We start from the raw sequence: 25875 nt of genomic DNA on the forward strand, positions 1-25875 counted from the left end.
ATCTGCCCTCCAGATCCAAAAACATTTCCTCTGGTCATATGTGAAACTTGGACTGCACGTATCTGAAATCTTAAACTTCCAATCTTATTCTTTTACAATAACTTCCTGTTTTACTAGTTCTTATGTATTTCTACATATTATGCTTCTTTTGGCTCTTGTTGATACTTAAGAATTTTTGATGCTCCATTTTCTTTCAAAGTATCAGCACCCTTCTCGTTATATTATTGTCCAGCCTAGACATCAGGGTATGTGAATTCAACCCTCTTGTCAATACTTTCAACTCTCTTAGTATTTGTCATTTCACTGTATCCAGTCTTCACAGCCTCAAATCAGAAACAATCCAACAACCTGTCTTCTCTATTCCAACAAATGGGTTCCTGGAAAAAAATCACAACCATGAATATTAGTATTAAAAATAATAGAATAGTGCATGCTATTATTAATAATAATATCACACACTTATTTTTATTTATAATATAAAGCCAACCAATTCTTTAGTGAAACTCAAGTTTTCATGATACTATACCAAGACAAAATTTACTCCCAAAGTTCACATAGAGAATAGTTTATAATGTATTGAAAATATTGTAAAAAATAAGAGTGTTTTAGAACTGTATCACAACATACAATCAACAATATCATATGAAAGTTTATCTCCATAAAGATAATTAAAGGGGGACAGCATAATATGATCTAGTCACATTAGGGTAGTCAGTTTATCTAATTTAATCCATGGAACAGTCTTTATATCATTCAGTATTCTTGGTTGCAAATGAGAAGAGCAGCTCTGTCTAACTTGGAAGCAAAAACAAGTATCTGTTGGAAAGTTATCACACAGAATTAATAAAAGTTTGGAGAACAAGGCTTGAAAAAAGGGTGGGAATCAAGAAAGGCAAGGCCCAGAAAAGATCCTATCATAGGAGTCATCTGCTAAGGAAAATTATGTTGCTGCACTTAGGTAGACTCTTGCCCCCATTCCGTGATTCTCACTTCCGCTGCCACCACTGTGGCAAAAGATCTGATTTTCTCTGCATCTTTGCTTCCCTTTGTCACGATGTCATATCAAAGTCCCAGGGTAATAGATTGTCCAGTCAATCAAGCCTAGATCACATGTATACTTCCAGCTTCTAGAGCGTGCTCTTTGGTGTTTGTAGGGGGAAGCAGGACCCTGTCTCTTTTCTATCTTGGGATTTCCCCATTATAAGAGGGGTATTTATATGTTAAGCTGACAAAAATAGCAAATGTCCACTCTATCTGTCAAGCAGTCCTCCTTAAATATTGTTTATCTTGGCCAAGATTTTGATCGGTATTGGACAGCATGAGTTCAAGATTGTATTTGCTGACAACTACCTGGAGTGCTGCTAGTCTATGTTGCCAATTAAATAAAGACCCATATGCTTTAACAGACAGTTGAATTGGGAGTAGGATTGATATCCTCTTGTGAAATTTGAGTTGCCTAATATAGACACTCGGCTGACTAGAAGGCCACCCCCGGTGCAAGGCAAGCTGTGGGAGTACTCATAGGCATGGCCAAGAATCCGCTTTTAAAAATGATTATGATTTTCTCCAATGTGTAGACAAAGGGAACATTTATGCCCCATGTAGCAAAACCATAATAATGTTAGCCTGGAAAATTTTAAGAAATTATAACTGATGCCTCCTTAGCCATAAATATAAATTCAGTAAGGTCCCATAGAACAGAATACCTAGCTTTGAAAATTGCTACTGAGCATTGCTACTATCTGGTACATTTTTAACCAAAGAAGATATTTGAGAAATGTACTTGAGGATAACTGAAAAAGGAAACTTTCATGGCATTTTTTCTTTTGAAAAATGTGGATATGAAAAAAATTTTATGTTAAAATTTAATTTGAAGAGATAACATGGTCATGTGGTTCAAAAATGGTATGGAGTGTGAAGTCTCCTTCTACCCCATTTGTCCAGTGATCTCTCCCCATCATTTTTAACCACTTAAATTGGTTTTTGTATTTCCTTCCAGAGTTACTTTTATACAAATACAAGCAATTTGTTTGCGTAGTCTCGTTTTTCCTCATTTAAAAAATACACAAGTGGGTTTCCCTGGTGGTGCAGTGGTTAAGAATCTGCCTGCCAGTGCAGGGGACATGGGTTTGAGCCCTGGTCCAGGAAGATCCCACATGCCGCGTAATAACTAAGCCTGTGTGCCACAACTACTGAGCCTGTGAGCCTAGAGCCCGTGCTCTGCAACGAGAAGCCACCGCAATGAGAAGCCCGTGCACCGCAGCAAAGTAGGCCCTGTTCACTGCAACTAGAGAAAAGCCCGTGTGCAGCAACGAAGACGCAGCGCAGACAAAAATAAATAAATTTAAAAAAAAAGTTTGCTATCTAAAAAAAAAGAAAAAAACACAAGTAACATACTATATTCACTTTTCTGTACTTAAAAAAAAGTAGATATTGAAATCTTTCCATAGAAGTAAAAAATTTTCTCATTCTTTTTCTGTTAGATAATATTCCATTATGTAGATGTACCATAATTTTTAAAAACTAGTCCTTTACTGAAGGAGATTTGAGTTGTTCCCTATCTTTTGCTGTTACATACAATGCTATAATGAGTCAACTTGTACATAAATTATTTTGCACATGTTTAAGTTTATATGTAGGCTATATACCCAGAAGTGGAATTGTTGGGTCAAAGGGTATATGCATTTGTAACTCTGATAAATATTGATGAATCATACCTCTTTGTTCTTCTACCAGTGTTACCTGAGATTACCTGTTTTCCTACAGTCTAACAGTGGTTTTATTACACTTTTGAAATTAAAAAAAATCTGATAGTGAAAATGGTATCTAAGTATAGTTTTAGTTTACTTAATTGGTTCATTTTGCTTTGAGTGCGGTTGAGAATCTCTCCTATATTTGAAAACTATTTATATTTCCTTTCTTTGGACATAATTGATCTTTTGCTCTTTTTACTATTCAGTATTGGTTTTTTCAATTTTTATGAACTCTTTATGAATTTCTGAGATTAACACTTTGTTTATGATATGAGTTGCAAGTATTTTTTAACTGGTTTGTAATTGCCTAATGACTTTACCTATGGTGTTTTTTGCACTATTTGGAAGATTGACTTTTTATTTTAATTTCTTCTATGGTTTCTGGATTTTGAGTCATGGTACTATTATGGCTTGTGGATTTAAATCAATTTTAAATTTAAATTTTAAAATTGATTTTAAAATTAAATTTTTAATTTAATTTAATTTTAAATTTTTAAATAAATTTTACTTTATTTATTTTTAATTGAAATATAGTTGACATATAATATTATATTAGTTTCAGGTGTACCACATGGTGATTTGACACTTGTGTACATTATGAAATGATCACCATAAATCTAGTAACCATATGTTCCCATGCAAAGTTTTTACAATATAATTGACCATATTCCTTATGCTGTTATTACATCCCCATGGCTTATTTATTTTATATTGGAGGTTTGTACCTATTAATCTCCTTCACCTGTTTTGCCCTACCCCCCACCCCTCTCTGCTCTGGCAACCACCCATTCGTTCTGTATATCTATAAATCTGTTTTAATTTTGTTTGGTTTTTTAGATTCCACAAGTAAGATTACATGGTATTTGTTTGACTTATTTCATTTAGCATAATATCCTCTAGATCCATCCATGTTGTCATAAATGGTAAGATTTCATTTTTTATGGCTAATATTTCATTGTATATATATACTACATCTTCTTTATCTATTCGTCTATTGATGGACACAGGTTGCCTCCCTATCTTTGCTATTGTAAATAATGCTGCAGTGAACATTGAGGTGCATGTATCTTCTTGAAATAGTGTTTTGTTTTCTTTAGTAAATACCTAGAAGTGAAATTGCCGGATCATATGGCACTTCTATTTTAATTGTTTGAGGAAACTTCATAATGTTCTCCATAGTGGCAGAACCAATTTACAGTTCCACTAACAGTGCATGAGGATTCCGTTTTCTCCATATTCTTGCCAACATTTGTTGTTGTCTTTTTAGTGATTGCCATTCTGACAGATGTAAGGTGGTATCTCATTGTGGTTTTGATTTGCATTTTCCTGATGATTGGTGAGGTTGAGCATCTTTTAAGGTATCTGTTGGCCATCGGTATGTCTTCTTTTGAAAAATGTTTTTTCAGGTCCTCTGTCTATCTTTTAATTGAGTTGTTTGTTTCTGATGTTAAGTTGTATGAGTTCTTTATATATTTTGAATATTAACCCATTGTTGGATATATTGTTTGTAAATACATTCTCCCATTCAGTAGTCTGCCATTTTAGTTTGTTGTTAAGTTTTTGTCACTGTGCAGACCCTTTTTCGTTTGATGTAGTCCCAACTGTTTCTTTTTGCTTTTGTTCCCCTTACCTGAGGAGACAGATCCAAAACAAATATTGCTAATACCAATGTCAAAGGGTATACTGCCTATGTTTTCTTCTAGGATTTTTTTTTTTTTTTTTTTTTTTTTTTTTTTTTGCGGTACGCGGGCCTCTCACCGTTGTGGCCTCTCCCGTTGCGGAGCACAGGCTCCGGACGCGCAGGCTCAGCGGCCATGGCTCACGGGCCCAGCCGCTCCGCAGCACGTGGGATCTTCCCGGACCGGGGCACGAACCCGTGTCCCCTGCATCGGCAGGCGGACTCTCAACCACTGCGCCACCAGGGAAGCCCTCTTCTAGGATTTTTATGGTTTCAGGTCTTACACTTATGTTTTTAAACCATTTTGAATTTTTTTTGTATATGGCATGAGAAAGTAGTACAGTTGATTCTTTTGCATGTAGCTGTCTGGTTTTCCCAGCACCATTTATTGAAGAGACTTATCTTTTCCCTATTGTATATTCTTGCCTCCTTTGTCATGGATTAACTGCCCATATAAATGTGGGTTCATTTCTGGGCTCTCTATTCTGTTCCATTGATCTATGTGTTTATTTTTGTGTCAATACCATAATGTTTTCGATTGCTGTTGCTTTGTATTTGTATAGTATAGTTTAAAATCAGGAAGCATGATACCTTCAGCTTTGTTGTTCTTTCTCAAGATTGCTTTGACAATTTGGGGTCTTTTGTGTTCCCATACAAATTTTAGAATTATTTGTTTTAGTTCTCTGAAAAAATGCCTTTGGTATTTTGATAGGGATTGCATTGAATCTGTAGATTACTTTGTGTTGTATGATCATTTCTTCTAATCCATGAGCATGGTATATCTTTCCACTTATTTCTGTTGTCTTCAGTTGCTTTCATCAATGTCTTCTTATTTTCAGAGTACAATTCTTTTACCTCTTTGGTTAGATTTATTCCTAGGTATTTTATCCTTTTTGATGTAATTGTAAATGAGATAGTTTCTTAATTTCTCTTTCTCAGAGTTTGTTATTAGTGTATAAAAATGCAACAGATTTCTAAATATTAATTTTGTATCCTGCAACTTTACTGAATTCATTTGTTAGAACTAATAGTTTTTTGGTGGAGACTTTAGGGTTTCTATATATAGTACCATGTCATCTACATATGGTGACAGTTTTAATTCTTCCTTTCCAGCTTGGGTTCATATCTTTTTTTTCTTCCTTTGATTGCTGTGGCTAGGACTTCCAATACTGTGTTGACTAAAAGTGGTGAAACTGGGCATCCTTATCTCGCTCCAGATCTTAGAGGAAATTCTTTCAGCTTTTCACCATTGAGTATGATGTTGGTTGTGGGTTTGTCATATATAGCCTTTATTATATTAAGGTATACTCCCTCTGTATCCATTTTGTTGAGGGTTTTTATCATAAATAGATGTTGAATTTTGTAATTTTGTCAAAAGCTTTTCTGCATCTATTGAGATGATCATATGATTTTTATTCTTTGGTTTATTAATGTGGTGTATCACATTGATTGATTTGTGGATATTGAACCATCTTTGCATTCATGGGTAAATCCCTCTTGATCATGGTGTATGATCCTTTTAATGTATTGTTGAATTTGGTTTGCTAATGTTTTGTTGAGTATGTTTGCATCTATGTCTATCAGTGATATCAGCCTGTGATTTTTCTTTTTTGGTGGTGTCTTCATCTGGTTCTGGAATCAGGGTGATGTTGGCCTAGTAAAATAAGTTTGGAAGTTTCCTTCTTCTTCAATTTTTTGGACTAGTTCGAGAAGGTTAGGTATTAACTCTTCTAGAATTGTTTTGTAGAATTCACCTGTGATGTGCTCTGGTCTTGGGCTTTTGTTTTCTGGGAGTGTTTTTTATTACTGATTCAGTTTCATCATTGGTAATAGGTCCTTCAGATTGTCTGTTTCTTACTGATGCAGTTTGGGATGTTGTATGTTGCAGGGGATTTATCCACTTCTTGTAGGTTGTTCATTTTATTGGCATATAATTGTTTGTAGTAATCTCTTATGACCCTTTGTATTTCTGTGGGCTATGTGCACCCTTCTATTGTGGTGGGGCTCACTACTGTGGGCATGCTGGTAGGCAAGGCTGGCCCTTGGCCCAGTTGGCAGTGGGGTCCTGCCTCATGTGGTGACTATAGGCCCTCTGGAGGGTGGGATAAGTTTCCTGTGTGGTGGGCTGCATGACCCAGGTTGACACAGGGCTGCTGCTGGCCTGCTGGTAGATGGGGCAGGGTCCCTGAATTCTCTCTGCATGGCCCAGGTCAGGAGAGCTTGGGGCTGGTGCCAGCCCACTGGTGGGTGGGTAAGCCCCCCATACTAACATGGGACTTGTCAGCACCCATGTTAGTGTCATTGCAGTAGAACAAGCTCCCCAAAATAGCTGCCACCAGCATCTCCATGCTTAGGGGATGTCCCAGTTGGCTCCTGCCTCCTCTAGGAGGCTCTCCAAGATCAGCAAGTAGGTCTGATCCAGGCACATTTCAAATTACTGCCTCTGCACTGGGACTCGGGAACTTGGAGCATGTGAAATTTTGTGCACACCTTTTAACTCTTGAATCTCTGTTTCCTGTAGCCCCCTGGCTCTCCTGAGTGTAAGCTCCTCTGGTTTTTGAAGCCAGACATTCTGGAGCGTCATCTTCTCGGTGAAGGACTTCTGGGCAGGGGAGCCTGATGTTGGGCTTGGACCTCTTGCTCCTTGGGGTGGACCTCTACTATTGGGATATTCCTCCTGCTTGTGGGTCACCAACCTGGGGGTGTGGGTCCTGACTATACTGTCCCCTCCTACCTATCTCATTGTGGTTCCTTCTTTATGGCTTTAGTTGTAGAAAATCTTTTCTGCTAGTCTTCAGGTTGTTCTCATAGATAGTTAGTTGCTCTGTAAGTAGTTGTAATTTTGGTGTGTCTGTGGGAAGAGGTGAGTTCATGGTCTTCCTACTCTGCCATCTTAGTTAGATCCATTATTGATCAATTTTAAATTTATGCTGACAAACAGTGTGATGTATGGATACATTTTTTCCAGGTGATCAGCTTCTCCCAAGACTGTTGAATAGTCCATCTTGTCCCTTCTAGCTTTAGATGCCACATTTGAAATATACTAAGTTATTACATTAACTAATATTATACTAAAAATTAGTATATTTAGTAAAATATACTAAATTATTCTATTTTTATGGATTTATGTCTGGAATTTTCATTCTATTTCATTGATTTTTTGTCTTTTTATGCACTGTCTTTTAAAAATTATTGAGGTATTTTATTTGGGTAATGCTAATAACTATATTGAATAAAACTCAATTAAAGTGGTTTAACACAGTAGAAGTCTGTATCTCACTTTTGTAACAGTTCAGTAAAGTTAGCTCTGGTCAGTGTTTGGTTTCCTCTATTCGGAGCTTATATTTCCCAAGTATTCAATTTCCAAGTGCATATATATACGTTTTTTTCTAAGTATTCAGTTTAAATCATTTGCATTTTTATATGATTGCATTGGCTAGCACATTCAGTCCATGTTAAAGAACAGTGGTGATAGTAGCTTACTTCTTCATGTCTATAATGTCAATACTTTTAATGTTTCCTATAAAACATGATTAGGGATTTGGGGCCACAATAGAAGTATTTTATCATATTCAGGAAATATCTATCTATTTATATCTTGTCCAGTTTTTTTCTTTAATCAAAAAATAGAGTTTTTAAATCCTCTTCAGCACCTTGGAGATAAATTTTTTTGTTAGGAGAACTACTAATAAAATTTATATATTAATAGTTTTGAACTATTATTGCATTTATGAAATAAATCCCACTTGGTCATTTCCAATCATCCCTGCACTTCTGGAGCAAATCTTACTAGGTTTTTTTTTTTTTCCGGTACGCGGGCCTTTCACCGCTGTGGCCTCTCCCGCTGCGGAGCACAGGCCCCGGACGCGCAGGCCCAGCGGCCACGGCCCACGGGCCCAGCCGCTCTGCGGCATGTGGGATCCTCCCGGACTGGGGCATGAACCCGCGCCCCCTGCATCTGCAGGTGGACTCTCAACCACTGCGCCACCAGGGAAGCCCAAATCTTACTAAGTTTTATGTATTCATCTTTCAGTGTGCTGTTAGATTATGTTCAGCAACATTTTACTTAAGATTTTTGCATAAATTTTTAAAAATGATATTGTTTTGTGGTTTTCTTTCTTTGTGAAATCTTTGTCAGGCTTGGTATTACTGTTATTTCCTACAAATATATGGAAATGCAGCTGGGCAGTTTAAGTAGCATTGGGAACATCTTTCTTTAAAAGTTTTATAAACTTCTTGGAAACTATTGTTCTTTTGTGGGAGTTTGGATGGGTGGCTTGCTCTTTAGTAGTTTCCCCAATTGCTTCTATGGAAGTTGGTCTGCTAAGATTTTCTATATTTTTAGGTTCAGTTTCGGTAAATTATATTTGAATACATAGTGTTATCATTATAGTTCTCTAAAAATTTTGCTATTTTAGTTTTCTTTCTTTGACCTAACAGTTATTGTGCAGAGAGTTAAAAAATTTCCAGGTGGAAGAGTCTCTTTATTTTCTGATTTTGTTAATTTCCAATGGTATTACATAGTGATCAGACTGTTGCCTGTTTTATTTCTGTTTTCTGGAATTTATAGATAGAATGTAAAAGCATTTATGACAATCCAGATATCATCTATAAAGCCAGATATTAGCTATATTTTCTCTCTAAGCTACAGCAGCTTGAGATCTTTTTTTTTGCTCCTTATCGAAACTCCTGAAGTGAATAGTATATGCTTACTTAACTGTCATTCAGTCACGAACCACTACAGTCTGGCTTCCAGCTTTAATCACACTCTTGTTATGATTACTAGTAATTCTTACTTATTATTTTCAGTTAATGTCTTACATGGCCTCTTTGTAGCTTTTGACAATGCTGACTACTGTGTCTTGTCTTGGTTTTCTTGATAGTTTAGTATCCTGATTTTGTTCTCACCACTCTACTTCTGAATTTTCTTCGTGATTTCTCTTCTCTTTGTTCTGCTCCTCAGGAATAAAAATTATATATATTTAATTATCTTCTTTTTGTAATCTTCTTGGGAGAGCTCACCTATCCCTATGGCTTTAATTTCCATCTTAAAATAGCTCAAGGCCTTTGATCTTCACAAATTTATTAAAAATCTACAGCTTTAGCATAGCATACAAAATTTTAAATATCTGGCCTTTTCATTTTTTCATTGCTCTTGGAAAAATTATATATGCTCACTGTAAATAATTTTAAAACTATGTAAAGTATAAAAATTAAAGTAAAAAGTAGCCTAAATTCCACTATTCAGAAATTATCATCACTAACATTAGGCAAATATTATTCCAGATAGCTTTCTTTGTGTAGAACTTTGTGTGGATATCTTTCTTTCTAAATGCAAAACTGTATATATACACACACACACACACACACACACACACACATATATACACATATGTGTATATATAGGCAGAATTGTGGATATAAAGAAATAATGTAGGTTGGTAGACATAAAAAATTGTTTAATAAAAGTGGATCATTTTGTAGATTCTATTTTAAAAAAACTATTAAATTGGGCTTCCCTGGTGGCGCAGTGGTTGAGAGTCCGCCTGCAGATGCAGGGGACACGGGCTCGTGCCCTGGTCCGGGAAGATCCCACATGCCGCTGAGCGGCTGGGCCCGTGAGCCGTGGCCGCTGAACCTGCGCGTCCGGGGCCTGTGCTCCGCAACGGGAGAGGCCACAACAGTGAGAGGCCCACGTACCGCAAAAAAAAAAAAAAAAAAGTATTGTGAAAATCTAAGAAGTTGGAGAATTTTGTTTCATTAAATGAATGTTTTAATTTTAGAAAGAGTTGATTGACACTCTGCTATGAAAAGTGAGAATAATAGGTTTCTTTTACATCCTTGTGGCTTACCACCCTCCAACTTTTATATTATTATTGCTACATTGTCTGTGTTTATAATATGCACAATCTATTAACTATAACTCCTGCAGTTATTCTGTTTTTCTTTATTAGTTCTATATATAAATGAATTCACTGTTTACCACCAGCCTTGTTTATTTTTTAATTTTTTATTTGGTTAATCTCTTAGGTCGCTGATTAGCAAGATAGAGTTACGGCTTTTGTAATCTCTGTTCTTTAACATTTGAAGATGTCTGACTGTTATCTTTGTATTTGAATGACATCTTGACTCTTGTATTGGTCAAAGTTCATAATTGCTGGCAATGGAATCCACTTTAGTGAGTTTAAGTAGGAAAGAATTATTAAGCTCACAAAATTAGTGGGAGAGCAGAAATAGTAGATTCTAGGCTGAGCTTTGTTGCAGGTTGAGTTCTCTGGAAGTAGGCAGAATTTGGAGAAGAAAATGCTTATTAGGGGTTAACACCCGTGAAGGTAAAGGGGAGGAAGTGGGATTGTGCACAGTAAGAAGTCCAACTGCTTATGGAGATCAAATAAAGCCTAATCTCATTGGAGATCTGTATCTACCACAATTCACCCTTAACACTATTCAGATTCACTTTCCCATATATGTTTGGGAAGTAGCTCCATTAGGATTCTGCTGGTCCTTTCTTCCTGAGGAGAAACTTAGAAGAGGGAGGTTAGGAGGACAAGCTACAGTATCTGTCCCTGCAGTTGGTCTCTGTGCTGCGAATGATACTCATTGTTTCCTTCCTCCATTATCCAGTTTAGATTTCTCTAACCCTCACTAGCTACTCTGTTGGCCTCGAGGGCTCATTTAGTGTCATGAGCCAGGCCTTGATGGGTCTGAGACCCTGATCACCATGCCCTTCTTAGGTCAAGGTTGCTGTTACCTGTCTATTTATAGTGACAGTCTGGCAAGGGAGTACTAAGAGGTTCCCGAGAGCATTGTCTGTGCTCCACTGGTGTTCCTCGCTGCCACAGTATGTAACAGTAGTCCTACCTCCTTCTGATGACCAGGATCATTACCCCTTCCAAGATGGATGAATTTTCTTCTTGCCTACTGGAATAAGGATCCCAAAGGTGCCCAGGTTGCAACCACAGCTTATAATACAGTGGGATTCTTGCTATATCTCATGGTGAAAGTGTGCCTACTTTGAGGATAAGGACCTCTAGTTCTTCATATTCCAAAGCTGAAGTGATGGGAAACACAAAGTCCTCCAGTGGGCCATTAGTAGTCATGGTAAATAGAGCCGTGCTTGCTTCTGCCTTTTAGTTTCCAGGCCATATACTTTTTCTTTTTGGGCCATTGTTCTGTATAATGGTCTTTGATCTAGTAAGTGTTGTGCCTGAAGCGTGACACTCCGTTCTTGAAAAGTACTGTGTCTGATGTTCTAGCTGTGGCTTCACCAGGCCATTTCAGTGCTCTATCAGGCTGGTCACTCTTGGGTAGTATGCCACGTGATATGACTATGGGGTCCCATGATCATAGGCACATTCCCTGCACCGCTTTGCTGAAAATTGGGTCCCATGGTGTGCTATCATATTACCTGGGATCCTGTGCCACTGGATCAAACATGCCATAGGCCCTTAGTTAGTATGCTGGACAAGGCCCTGCATGCAGGAAAGGCAAAGCTATACCTGGAATATGTATCTATTTCAGTGAATATGAGCTACTGGCCCCCTTCAAGGTTGGAAAGGGCCCAATGTAGTTCACTTGCTTTGAAGAGGCTGGTTGCTCTCCTAGAGGAATGTTGTTGCAACAGGGACTTGGCATTGTTCTTTGTTGTTGGCAGGTTGGATATTTAGTGGTTGCACTAGCTATGTGGCATTAATGTGACCTTTGTGCCAGATCTGGGGTGGTTGGTAACCGAGACTTGATGACATCAACTGACAAAGTCATTTTGTATACTTGGTTGTTTTGTGCCTCTTCTGTGGTAGATGCTATCTGATGATTATTAACATGTGATACAAAGATCTTCATATTTTGTACCCACTCCCATATATCCATCCATATCTCTGTTCCTCAGACCTCCTTATTGTTGAAATTCCAATCTTTTTACTTTTAGGCACCTGACCAGCCAGCTAGTCCGTTCACCCATGCTCATAAATTTGTATATATTTCAACTTTGGGCTTCTTTTTCCACACAAAGTAGATAAACAGTTGCACTGCCTAAATCTCTGCTGATGGTGAGGATTTTTCCACACTGCTTTCTTTGTAGGCAGCCCTTGAGTGGTGCTGTAGCACAGCTGCCATCTACATTTGCATATTGAGCTGTTCCATCCATAAACTAAGAGGCTTTTCCCTCTTCCTTTAACTGTTTTTACGGGATCTCCCTTATGGGCACAAACTCATACCCGTGAGTTGAGGGAGGGGCGCTGATACAAGAGTAGTAAATGCCACGGGGGTCTGGACTACTTGTTCATGCATCCTACTTGTGCCCTCTGGTTCCGCTCGTGCTTTATTCTAAAAGTATCACCTCCCTCTTATGAAGGATTGTTGCTGGACTCACCTGCAACAGTCTTAGGTCTGATTGGACTCAGCGCACGATGGCACATTTAGCCACGTAATCATTTGGTGTTCCCTAAACGGGCGTTTCATCCCTACCTGGGCCAAGTAGTACACAGGTGTTGATTTTCAAAGACATATAATTCTTTAAGGCAGTTGGTAAGGACTTCCTCCAGTATTCCAAGGGACTTCAAATTTCTCCCACTTGAGACTACCACAAATGCCATATGGCATCTTTTCCTACCACTGATACTTACAACACCATGGGATGTGTTGGATTGTATGCACCAAACAGCAGAGCTGCTTGAACTGCAGCCCTTTCTTGCTCTGGGCCCCACTCAAAACTGTCATGAAGCATATGGGTAGAAGCAGTACTCCTAAAGTGTGGAATATGTTAGCTCCAGAACCTGAAGAGACCCACCAACTGTTGTGATTTCTTCTTCCTGGTGGAAGGTGTAAAATACACCAATTTGTCTTTTACTTTGGCCCTCGCCCTAACTGCTGGACTCCTAAAAATATACTGATGTTGCAGACTCCTAAATCTTCCTTAGGTTAACCTCCTGCTTTGGAGCGTATGTATTTTAGCAAGGCTTCCAGCATCCTAGCCACCTCTTGCTCATTTGTCCCAGTCAGTATAATGTCATGGATGTAATGGAACAATGTGATAGTCTTTGGGATATTAAAATGGTCCAGATCTCTTTGTACTATATTATGATAGACAGCATGAGTTAACATAGCCTTAGTACAAAACTATAAACGTATGGTGTCATTTAGTTCATGTGAATGCGAACTATTTCTCATTGGGTTAGAAAAGAACACATTCAACTTATCAGTGGCTTATACCATGTGTCTCAGGCTGAACAATCTCTAGCAAAGACACCACATCTGGCACAGAGGCTGTAATTGGGACAGTTCATTGGTTGAGTTTGTAATAGTTTACAGTCATCATCTAGGATCCATTCATTTCCCCCAGGGGCTAGACTGGTGAATTAAATGAGATATGACGGGCCCGACATTCTTTTACATCCCTAAAGTATTATACCTTTGGGGTGTGATATGGTTTTTCAGTTTTACTATCTTCGCTATGAGGGTGAGGAGCAGTTTCAGAGACTTCCACTTGGTTTTCCTCTCTATACTAGTTGCAACACCAAGAACCACTGCAGGGCTTTGGTCAGCTGCTAAATATGTTAATTCTGTTTCTTTTTTTCTTTTCTTTTTTTTTTTTTTTTTTTGCGGTACGCGGGCCTCTCACTGCTGTGGCCTCTCCTGTTGCGGAGCACAGACTCCGGACGCCCAGGCTCAGCGGCCATAGCTCACGGGCGAAGCCTCTCCGCGGCATGTGGGATCTTCCCGGACCGGGGCACGAACCCGTGTCCCCTGCATCGGCAGGCGGACTCTCAACCACTGCGCCACCAGGGAAGCACTGTATTGTTAAATTTATTTATTTTTGGCTGCGTTGGGTCTTCGTTGCTGCCCATGCGCTTTCTGTAGTCATGGCGAGCGGGGGCTACTCTTCGTTGCGGTGCGCGGGCTTCTCATCGCGGTGGCTTCTTTTGTGGCAGAGCACGGGCTCTAGGTGCACGGACTTCAGCAGTTGTGGCGCGTGGGCTTAGTTGCTCCGTGGCATGTGGGATCCTCCTGGACTGGGGATCGAACCCGTGTCCCCTGAATTGGCAGGCGGATTCTCAACCACTGCGCCACCAGGGAAGTCCCATTAATTCTAATTATACATTTAGACACCAGGAGAAAGACCAGTGCATGGGGTTATGCCTATCCACCTAGTGGATCCACTGGGAGTTGGACCTTGTCCAGGACTGATTTTATCGCCATATGCTCCTACTCTAATAGAGGAGATGTGATGATGTTTTAGACCTCCGAGTATTGGTGTCAGTTCAGACTCTGTACCCAACAGTCCTCAAAATCTCTGAGTATGCCCCCTTTCTCAATGTAAAGTTTCCAGAGTAAGTACCCATAGGACCCTTTGCAGAAGGATAGGGGACATCATTACCATGAATAAATTGCCATGGTGTTATAGGTTCTTTCATTTCTGTGGATTTGGCCACCTCTTCAGTTATTGAAAACCTGGCTTAGATCCTGAAACTGGGTTAGGGCTTGTTAATTCTTTTGTGCATCACCACTCTACTTAATTGATTCTCTTGTATTTTTGGGGGGGCTGTGCTGTGTGGCATGCGAGATCTTAGTTCCCTGACCAGGAATTGAACCCGGGCCCTTGCAGTGGAAGCACGGAGTCTTAACCACTGGACCACCAGGGAATTCCCTAATTTAGTCTCTTGGTACAAGCTGAATAGTACCCCTGTAGGATGCCCATCTAATCTTCCCCTAGTGACTCCATGTTCTGTTAACCATCTCTTTAACTCTGCACATCAAGACCCCCTTGGCTGCCATTCCTGCCTTGCTGGTCGTAACGATAATTATGATGCCCTGGCTTTTGGCAGTAAAATGCTCACCTGGCTTCTATATTTTGGGTCCTGTTATCCCCATTGTTATTTGTGAACCAGCTTCTCCTACTGTCATCCCAGGCCTATAGAGAAGAACCATCACTAAATTATGTTAGTGATGCTGTTCCCCTCACCCGAATATTCCCTGTGGCCTTGGTAAATTAAATAGTCTTCCAGTGGAACCTAATAAATTGGTGGGTCTTCCAGTTGCACATCTTTCAGTCTTCCTATTTCCCAGAGCTTTTGAATCCGATCCTTCACTGTCTGTCACAGCCATTCTGGCATTTCAACCTCAGTGTGAGTCATTACTTTTTCCATGTTTCTAGGAGCTGCCCTAGTGACAATTTGACGTTATCTCCTAGGGTTCTTACCAGGATGTTAAATTCTTCATCTCAAATAAGGATGCTGGAAGTGGGGAGATATTGGTCAAAGTGTACAAACTTCTAGCTATAAGACGAATAAGTTCTGGGGATCTATTGATAATAAACAACATGGTGACTATAATTAAGAGTACTCTACTATGTACTTGAAAAACGTTAAGAGAGTAGACCTTAAATGTTATCACCACAAAAAAGAAATGGTAATTATGTGAGGGGATAGTGGTTTTAACTAACCTTAGTGTGGTAATCATTTTGCAATATATATGCAAATATATATGTATCAAATTATCACGTTATACACCTTTAACTTACATATGTTATATGTCAATAATATGTTAATAAAACTGAAAAAACTTCTTAATCTTGGGAGAGTGCTTCTCTGAGTAAACTCTTCTTGTCCAACTTTATGTTCTGGTGCTCTAAATTAACCACCTTTACAACCTAGTCCCACATGTCCTTGCCAGGTTTTTGTTGTTATATACTGGTTAGACTTTGCAGCTTCCTTTAAGTTTAGCTCTTTTCTCTCTTATAAGGACCAGCACCTCCTTGGCTGGGTTCTGATGCCATTTAATCCTAATTACAGGTCTAGTAGATAAAAGGGGACCTGGGGCTAGGTCCTGAGGAAAGCACATGTTTTGCAGGGCAGAGGCCTCTGAATTATCTTCTAGCACCTGGAGCTGGGACGGGTGGGATGGATGGAGATGATGGGTGGGATGTGGGTGGAGGTTGGAGGTTGGGGATATTAACTCTTAGTGGGGAGGAGGTCATTTGTAAATACTCAGTAGGTTAAGAGGAGTCTAGGGATCTTTGGGAATATCCACCAAGATGCCCACATTCCATCTGTCCCAGTCGTAGGTTTTCCCAGCCAGGTTTCTGACCTTTACACACATCTGCTTTGGTTGCACGTATAATTATGAAATTACTCTGACAACTAAATCCTGGGTTTGGTGCTTGCTTTCTCTGCTCTCCCCTTGTGGGAGATGAGAATTTTCTGTATACAATTGAAGAGGTTATCTGGCTTTCACACTTGGCTTTCAGTGGACCGTTACCTTTTTTGCCTATTATCTATTGTAGAGCATCAGTAGGGTTTAGAACTACTAATCTAACTCCATTACCCTAATATTGCTATTTCCTACATGCTACTGCATTCCCTTCTACCAGTACTTCCTCCTAATTCCCACCAGGGAAGTTTTAACAACTGGATTGCCACTTGGTGCTATCTGCATTCCACCTACCCATCGTCAATGATGGGTCCTCATTGCCAGGCAGTGAAGTGCTCTTGCTCCAAAGTTCCATCGTATTGCCCGTTTTTTTTTTTTTTTTTTTTTTTTTTTTTTTTTTTTGCGGTACGCGGGCCTCTCACTGTTGTGGTCTCTCCCGTTGCAGAGCACAGGCTCCGGACGCGCAGGCTCAGCGGCCATGGCTCACGGGCCCAGCCGCTCTGCGGGATATTCCCGGACCGGGGCACGAACCCGTGTCCTCTGCATCGGCAGGCGGACCCTCAACCACTGCGCCACCAGGGAAGCCCTTATTGCCCATTTTTTGAGACTACTCCTAGCACCAACTTTTGCAGGTTGGGCTTTCTGGAAGTTGGCATTGAGATTGAATTTGGGGTGCAAGATGTTTGTTAGCTATCAGTTCCTATTAAGGGCAAGGGGAGCAGGCAGTATTGAGCAGAGCAAGAAGTTGAACTGTGAAGTAGGCCTGACAAAACCTTGGCCAACGCAGTGGGGAAGTCTAGAGTTGTCCTAGGTCAAAATTGCTGGGCCTTTAAATACCTGCCTGGCTCAGTCACTGCATGTGGGCCACTCTAGAAAACATGATTTCTTAAGAGGTAGTTCTCTGCAGCTAAGGCAGAGCTTGCTGGAGCTGACAGCCGGAGGTGGTCTGCTGGCCATTCTCCTTGTTGCTGGGTCCTTCCTATAAGGGGATCTGGGTGATGCATTTTGTGTTTTTTGTAAGCTTCTAGGAATAGGATTGCCAGATTTAGCAAAGAAAAATATAGGATGCCCAGTTAAACTGAATTTCAGATTAACAACTAATACTTTTTTATTCTTTTATTTATTTATTTAAAAAAATTGTTTTAAGTTTATTTTTTGGCTGCGTTGGGTCTTCGTTGCTGCGCATGGGCTTCTCATTGTGATGGCTTCTCTTGTTGCCGAGCCCGGGCTCTAGGCGTGCGGGCTTCAGTAGTTGCGGCACACAGGCTCAGTAGTTGTGGCTCTCAGGCTCTAGAGCGCAGGCTCAGTAGTTGTGGCACACAGGCTTAGTTGCTCCAGGGCATGTGGGATCTTCCCGGACCAGGGCTCGAACCCATGTCCCCTACTTCGGCAGGCGGATTCTTAACCACTGCGCCACCAGGGAAGTTCCTACTTTTGTTAGTTTTGAATATTTCTAATACTTTTTAAAAGTATAAGTCTGTCCCATATATTGCTTTGTAGGCACTGAATAAATAGTAGCCATTATCATTGTAACCTGAGTTTTTCCAAGGGTAAAGTTAGGACTAATGTTTAAAATTTCATTGGCTTTTGTCCCCACCTTCTTATGAAGGATCTGGGTACCCTCAAACTTTCCAGATAATCTTTCATATGTATTCTTAAAATAGAAACCTATTTCTTGCCAGATCCCTCTGTCTCATGTAAGACATTGCTGCTGTCCATTCAGGTCTCCGCTCCTGGTATACCACAGAGCTGCATGGTAGTTTGTGGTGAAATGGTGGATAATCCCTCCATTCCCTTAGTGATATATTCTATTAGAAGACTATCAAAGAGTGCCACCTGTGTTCCAGTGTCTTATAGTGAAGTGAAACAGTTTTTTTCAAATTTTGCTTAGAGGCCACTGCTCACTGCAAAAATCACTCATACTTTTGAAGGGTAAGTTTGGAAACCTGTATTGAGACTTACCCTTTTCCTTTGAACACTAAGTTTTTCTTAGTTCTTTGTGCCTCTCTATTTCTTCCTCCAGGCTGTGTTTTTCCCCCCCAGCATGGTCCTCATGGCTTCATAATAGGCTTCTGGGTAGTGGGGACTAGAATGAGGTGACTTATGCCAGCTAGAACTTCAGCCAGGATTCAGATATGTTCCAGCATGCCCTATGACCTGGATTGGAGGGGCACCAGAAGTCATTTTGTGCTAAAAATCTTTTCCTGAAGAAAGAAGGGTTTTGAATTTGTGCAAAGCAAGCATGTGAATGGAATAGTGCATTGTCTGTCTCAGGTATTGGTTCCATGTCCCGGCTCAGTGGACTCATATCAAGTTCTGGGCAGAGAAAGGCCGCATATGGTAACTGAAGAAGCTTTCATGAGACTCTCTAAGTTTATGGGTACAAGTAGCATTATTTGGGCTCAAGTGCCAAAATATGGCACAGAGTGGGAGCAAGGCTATTCTCTGACAGCTTAAAAATTGGTATGGAATCATTGGATAATAGCACCTTTGCCAGACACAGCAGTCATTTCATGGTGGGTACCAGCAATATAGCAAAACCTGGAAACCCTTAAAGTAGATTTAAGGCAGTGAATATGTTGAGTGGAATGGGAGAGAAAGAATGACATGCACTCTAAGGTAAATGTATTTGAAAAACTGATTCATATTCACATTTGAAGCACTCTTTGTTGGAGAGTGCATTACAGATTTAATGTTGTCATATTAGGTGATTATTAGGAGCTAATGTACTTGTGATGAGAATAACAAACCTGGACAGCAAAATTACCTTGTAGTATTATTGGAAGGAAAGCATTTAGATCATAGGTAAAATGCTGGTAATAATTTAAAAGAACATGGAAATGGAGGTTTAAAAAATTTTTAAAAGTCATAGAAAATACATGTTCAGACTCCCTGGGGCCTTAGACCCATTTTGAGAGACAGTATTATGCTCATTTCCGTAGCCTTGGTCTAGCATAATATCCGAATCATAGTAAATGCTCTGTAGATATGAAGGAACAAATCCCTTTATGGTTCTCTTGATTAACATTGACTGTTAACTTTCTTGGCAGACTACTTATTTTTTGTCAGCTTAATTTGGACTGTGAGGGCTTTCCAATGTTTCTTTTCTCCACTATTTAGAAGTAGTAGGTTTTTATCCCCCTAAACTGAAGTACTTTAGAGAATTGTTCCCCTTTTCTGCCTTTTCCACCTTCTTTTACAATCTGGTTTAAATTGTTACCACTTGGGACTAAAAGAAGAGTCAAGAACCAGGTTATGTCTCATAACTCCTAGCCCAGTGGTCTTTGCACTCGGCTGTGCTACAAATCAGTTCTGTGGAATTAGATCTGTCCCATCACCTCAAATATAAGTATCTGTGGATAGGAATATTATGCAAATTAATTATGCTTATATAATTAATATTATATAATAATTATATACATGTAACATATTGTCCTGAGCATGTGGAGTTGGTACTTGCCCACTTTGTGTCAATTGGACATATCTATGAATGAATTGCTTTGCAAATACCGTGTCTTACTATTTGGTAATCTATATACCTTGGTCACCTTTTCTGATGTTGATGAAATGGTGGGCCTTTTATCCAACACTGAGATATAGTCTGTGACCCTAAAGCAGAATTTGTTTTTTTTTTTTTTTCAGCTAATTGGTTATTATAGCAGTTGAACCCACATCCTTGTCTTAATTAGCATAATGTTTCTCAGTTATGTTTTAAGTGGCTTAGATATTTGATCCTAAAATATCATTGCAGGAGAAGATAAAAATGTGGAGATACGAAAAAGTCTGTGAACATGAGGCTATTAAAATGTTATATATGTGTTCAATATGTCTAAGACTTAAAGCAAAACACAGCAATCGTTTATTTGGAGGAGTAGAGGTGCAGAGTTTATCAATGTCATCCCACTGATGGCATGAGAAGAAAGGTCTTAGGCAGTCAGCTGGCTGGAATTAAGGGCCACATCGGCACGATGAGAAAATTTGCTGAAAACAATGACGTGTGAGATGAAATGATCATTTCCTTTCTGACAGTTATGAAGTTAGGATAGATAGTGTGGGAAGTGTAAGGGTTACAAAGAGGATTAGGTGTAAGAATAATAAGGCAGAGTGGGAGGACAGCTTTTAGTGCAGATGGTAATGTAATATATTGTGGCTATATTGTAGGGCACATTAAAACTGGCTAAAGAGATGATTATAAAGCTGGTAGAAATGAACATTTTTCAAATAATCTTTATAAAGAATGGGTATTACCCTTTTATCAAAATTAGGAATTGTTGACTCATTTATGAAATAAAACACACTTGACCATATTAAAAAAATGAGTGGATGTAATAGAGATTTATAGGTGCCTAAGTGAAGTGTTTGTACCTGTTTTGAGTAGATCTGTATAAGTAGTAGAGGACTAAGCATTGTACTCTCTTTTATTTATTTATTTATTTTATTGGAGTATCGTTGCTTTACACTGCTGTGTCAGTTTCTGCTGTACAGCAAAGTGAATCATCCACATGTATACATATATCCCCTCTTTTTAGATTCCCTTCCCATTTAGGTGAATACAGAGCACGAAGTAGAGTTCCCTGTGCTATATAGTAGGTTCCCATTAGTTATCTATTTTATACATAGTAGTGTATATATGTAAATCCCAGTCCCCCAATTCATCCCATCCCCCTTTCCCCCTTGGTATCCGTATGTTTGTTCTCTACGTCTGTGTCTCTATTTCTGCTTTGCAAATAAGATAATCTATACCATTTTTCTAGGTTCCACATATATGTGTTAATATATGATATTTGTTTTTCTCTTTCTGACTTCACTTTGTATGACAGTCTCTAGGTCCATCTTTGTCTCTGCAAATGACACAATTTCATTCCTTTTTATGGCTGAGTAATATTCCATGGTATATATATACCATTCCATTGTATATATATATATATATATATATATATATATATATATATATATACACACACACATTCCATATATACATTCCATATATATATATTCCATTTTATATATATATATATTTCTTTTTTTTTACATCTTTATTGGAGTATAATTGCTTTACAACGTTGTTAGTTTCTGCTGTACTACAAAGTGAATCAGCTATATGTATGCATATACCCCCATATCCCCTCCCTCTTGAGCCTCCCTCCCACCCTCCCTATCCCACCCTTCTAGGTCATCAAAAAGCATTGAGTTGATCTCCCTGTGCTATTCAGCAGCTTCCCACTAGCCATCTGTTTTACATTTGGTAATGTATATATGTCACTGCTACCCTCTCACTTCATCCCAGCTTCCCCTTCCCCCTCTGTGTCCTCAAGTCTGTTCTCTATGTCTGCGTCTTTATTCCTGCCCTGCCACTAGGTTCATCAGTACCAGTTTTTTAGATTCCATATATATGCATTAGCATATGGTATTTATTTTTGTCTTTCTGACTTACTTCACTCTGTATGACAGACTCTAGGTCCATCCACCTCACTACAAATAACTCAATTTCATTCCTTTTACTGACTGAGTAATATTCCATCATATGTATGTGCCACATCCTCTTTATCCATTCATCTGTCAGTGGACATTTAGGTTGCTTCCATGTCCTGGCTATTGTAAATAGAGCTGCAGTGAACATTGAAGTACATGACTCTCTTTGAATTATAGTTTTCTCAGGGTGTATGCCCAGTAGTGGGATTGCTGGGTCATATGGTAATTCTATTTTTAGTTTTTTAAGGAACCTCCATAGTGTTCTCCATAGTGGCTGTATCAATTTACATTCCCACCAATAATGCAAGAGGGTTCCCTTTTCTCCACACCCTCTCCAGCATTTATTGTTTGTAGATTTTTTTGTACTCCTCTCTTTTGGTAAGCATTTCTTGGGATAGCTTGGCCTAAAAAAAAGTAAACAGATTGTTGAGCAAGTTGGGTAGAGTGCAGAAGAAAATGCAATTTTCTTGATTAAATTGGCAGTGACACCATAGCACAGGTATTTATATATTTGAAAATTTCTCCCGTAAATTTAATAACTTCGTAATATACCTGTACTGCCTACAAACAAGTACTCCATATTAAGAAGTCTGAGTGATCCACACTAATTGCTGCTGTTACAACATGCTTCAGCAATGTATTTATTCCCAGAAACATCTAATAATAAAATGTTAGGAGGGATAGCTTTCTGCTGAAATTAAAGACCACTCTCCTATGGAGAGCATATTTGTACCCGAGAGGACTGCCTGGTTCCTTAACAAAATAGGCACTCAGTCATGCTTATTGAACAAATGTGTGAATGAATGAGAATTGCACACAATGGGTAATCCTGTAAAAAGGCTGGCAAGAGTCATGCAAGTGAAGTCATTTAAGGGATTTTAGGAAGGCCATTCTGCTCCAGTTCATTATCCCCATGATTATTATCATATTATCTAAAATTGCATATTTGAGGTTCTTGCTGTTGGGTTAAGGCACTGCTTTATACAGGATTCCTTATTTAAATGAAAAAAAGTCAGAAAAAGATAATAAATTATCTATAACACATCACAGCACACAGATTTATACGTTAGAAAATTTACACCATAAAAACTGAAGGGAAGTAATGAGGGTGAGGTTAGGGGTTTGGTCAGAGGGAGGGAGAGATAGCTTAAGTTTTTTTTGGTGGGGCGAAGAAAGGAATTTCCTAGGAGGTCTGGCCCTGTTTGTTACCTTAGGTAGGTGGCATGAAAATTTGTTGCCCTTAATGGGAAGAGAAGGAGTGAAAGAAACTAATTAAAGAGAAAGATCTAATTTGTTATTCTTATATTAGAGAGGAATCCACGTTTTTATACAAACTGAAGGGAATGGCCACAGGAGATTTCTTGAATAAGGCTTCATGTTTTATACCATGTAACTTGATACTCTGGCCATAAGAGACTGGTACCAGGGATTGATGCTATTGCCAAGACACCCACCTGGCTGTCTGTTGGGTGACCTGACTGGAATAGACACTCACTGTTGAGTGGTAATTAGACCAGGTGAGGAGCATCTCCCTCAGGAGTTTTGAATTCTTGACAAACAGAAACAGAGTCAGTAGAGGGAAAGGTGGACAGACACTGAATCATAAGAAGTAGTTAGTTCATTAAACAAATATTGAATATTCACTATGTACCAGACACCGCTCTAAAGTGCAGAAGATGCAATAGTGAACAAAAGTTTACCTTCATGGGCTTACCTTCTAGTTGGGAAGACTGGCAATGAATAAAGAATAATTATAGAATAATTTTTGGGGTAGTGATAAGTCCAGAAAGAAAAATGAATGAGAGAAGGGAACAGAGTCCTTTTTTTAGGGTGGTCGAGGAAGGCCTCTCTTAGGAGGCACAGTTGGCCCTCCATATGCATGGACTCCCTAGCCTTGGAGTCAACCAACCGCTGCTGGAACATATTCAGAAAAAAATCCCAGAAAGTTCCAAAAGTAAAACCTGAATTTGCTGCATGCTCAGCAACTACTTACATGGCATTTACATTGTATTAGGGATTATAAGTAATCTAGAGATGATTTAATGGATAAGGGAGGATGTGTATAGACTATATGCAAATACTACACTATTTTATTTAAGGGATTTTAGCACCTGGGTTTTTTGGTATCTGAGGGGGTTCTGGAACCAATCTCTTGAGGATACCAAGGTATGACTGTAGTTGAATAGAGAGAAATATAGATGACATGAAGGTGAGTGCCATGAGAGCATCTGGGGTAAGAGCATTTATAGGCAGACAAAATAGCATGCGGAAAAGCTTTGAGGCAGGAGTATGTTTGTAATGTTTGAGGAACAGCTAGAAGGCCAATGTTATTGGAGCAGTGGGAGATAGATAATGAGTTTGGTAGCTAATGAGATTGGGACATATCCAGGAATCAAATTATATAAAGCCTTACAAACCAAGGCGAAGCACTTTTGTTTTATATTAAATGTGATGGGAAGCCGTAAGGCAGTTTTGAACAGGAAAATGACATGATACGATACCCACTTTAAGAAGAACCTGGGCTGTTGTAGGGGAGAACTGACTGGGGGAGAAAGTGGAAATAGGCTGATGGGTTAGGAGGGGATTGCAGTAGGCTAGGAGAGAGATTATGGTGGCTTGAAATAGAGTATTAACTGTGGAGGTCACGAGAAGTTGTTGTATTAAGGCTGTGTTTTGAATCTAGAGCAGTCAGGATTTGCTAATGGTTTTGTCATAGTGTGTGAGAAAGAGGAGACTGAAGGATGGCTTCAAAGATGGCAGAGTAACTGTAAGACAGGCAATACATACTTGAGATGGAGATCATTAGATGAGTACGTTATCAGGGCCGCTAGTTGGTTACTAGAGCTGCTTTGGGGGCTTTAAAACTGCTGTTGTATCCTGAACAACAAGGAGCTATTTTTGCACTTCTCCATATTGTCTCGTTGTATAGCAGCTGAATCAGTTTCCTGAGTTTTCTTTCTTCCCCCATGATTTTTGCAGTAAATCTTTATCATCTTGGTACATCTATATTCCATGCAACATGAAAGACCCTAATATAGTTTTGCTGAGCACTCCCCAGGTTCACATAAATATTGTTGATGTTTAATAATGCTTAATACAATATCTTGACAGCATTATCAAGCATTATTTTATTATTATTATTATTTTTGTGGTACGCGGGCCTCTCACCGTCGTAGCCTCTCCCGTTGCGGAGCACAGGCTCCGAACGCGCAGGCTCAGCGGCCATGGCTCACGGGCCCAGCCACTCTGTGGCATGTGGGATCTTCCCGGACTGGGGCACGAACCCGTGTCCCCTGCATCGGCAGGTGGACTCTCAACCACTGCGCCACCAGGGAAGCCCTATTATTATTTTTTAATATTTATTTGTTTATTTGACTGCACCAGGTCTTAGTTGCGGCACACAGGATCTTCAATGTCATGTGCAGGACCTTCGTTGCGGCATGCGGGATCTTTAGTTGCGGCATGTGGGATCTAGTTCCTTGACCAGGGATCGAATCTGGGCCCCCTGCATTGGGAGCACGGAGTCTTAGCCACTGGATCACCAGGGAAGTCCCTCAAGCATTAAGCTTTAATTGTAAAAAACTTTGGTTTATTCCTAATGTTTCTTAATAATGGTTTTACAAAGCAAAATTTAAACTGTTTGAAATTTTAAAAAATAACCTGAAGAAAGGGATGCCATGACCTTTTCCAAAATTATTTAGTTATTTGAATAGTAGTATATTCAATATCCTCACAACAGAGTAACCTCCTTGAGAACTGGAACTATATTTGTTCTCTACTATATTATTTAATGCTTTGCCTAGTGCCTGACAAATAGAAGTACAA

This window comes from Stenella coeruleoalba (assembly GCF_951394435.1).
Source record: "Stenella coeruleoalba genome assembly, chromosome: 6".
Classification (NCBI taxonomy): domain Eukaryota; kingdom Metazoa; phylum Chordata; class Mammalia; order Artiodactyla; family Delphinidae; genus Stenella; species Stenella coeruleoalba.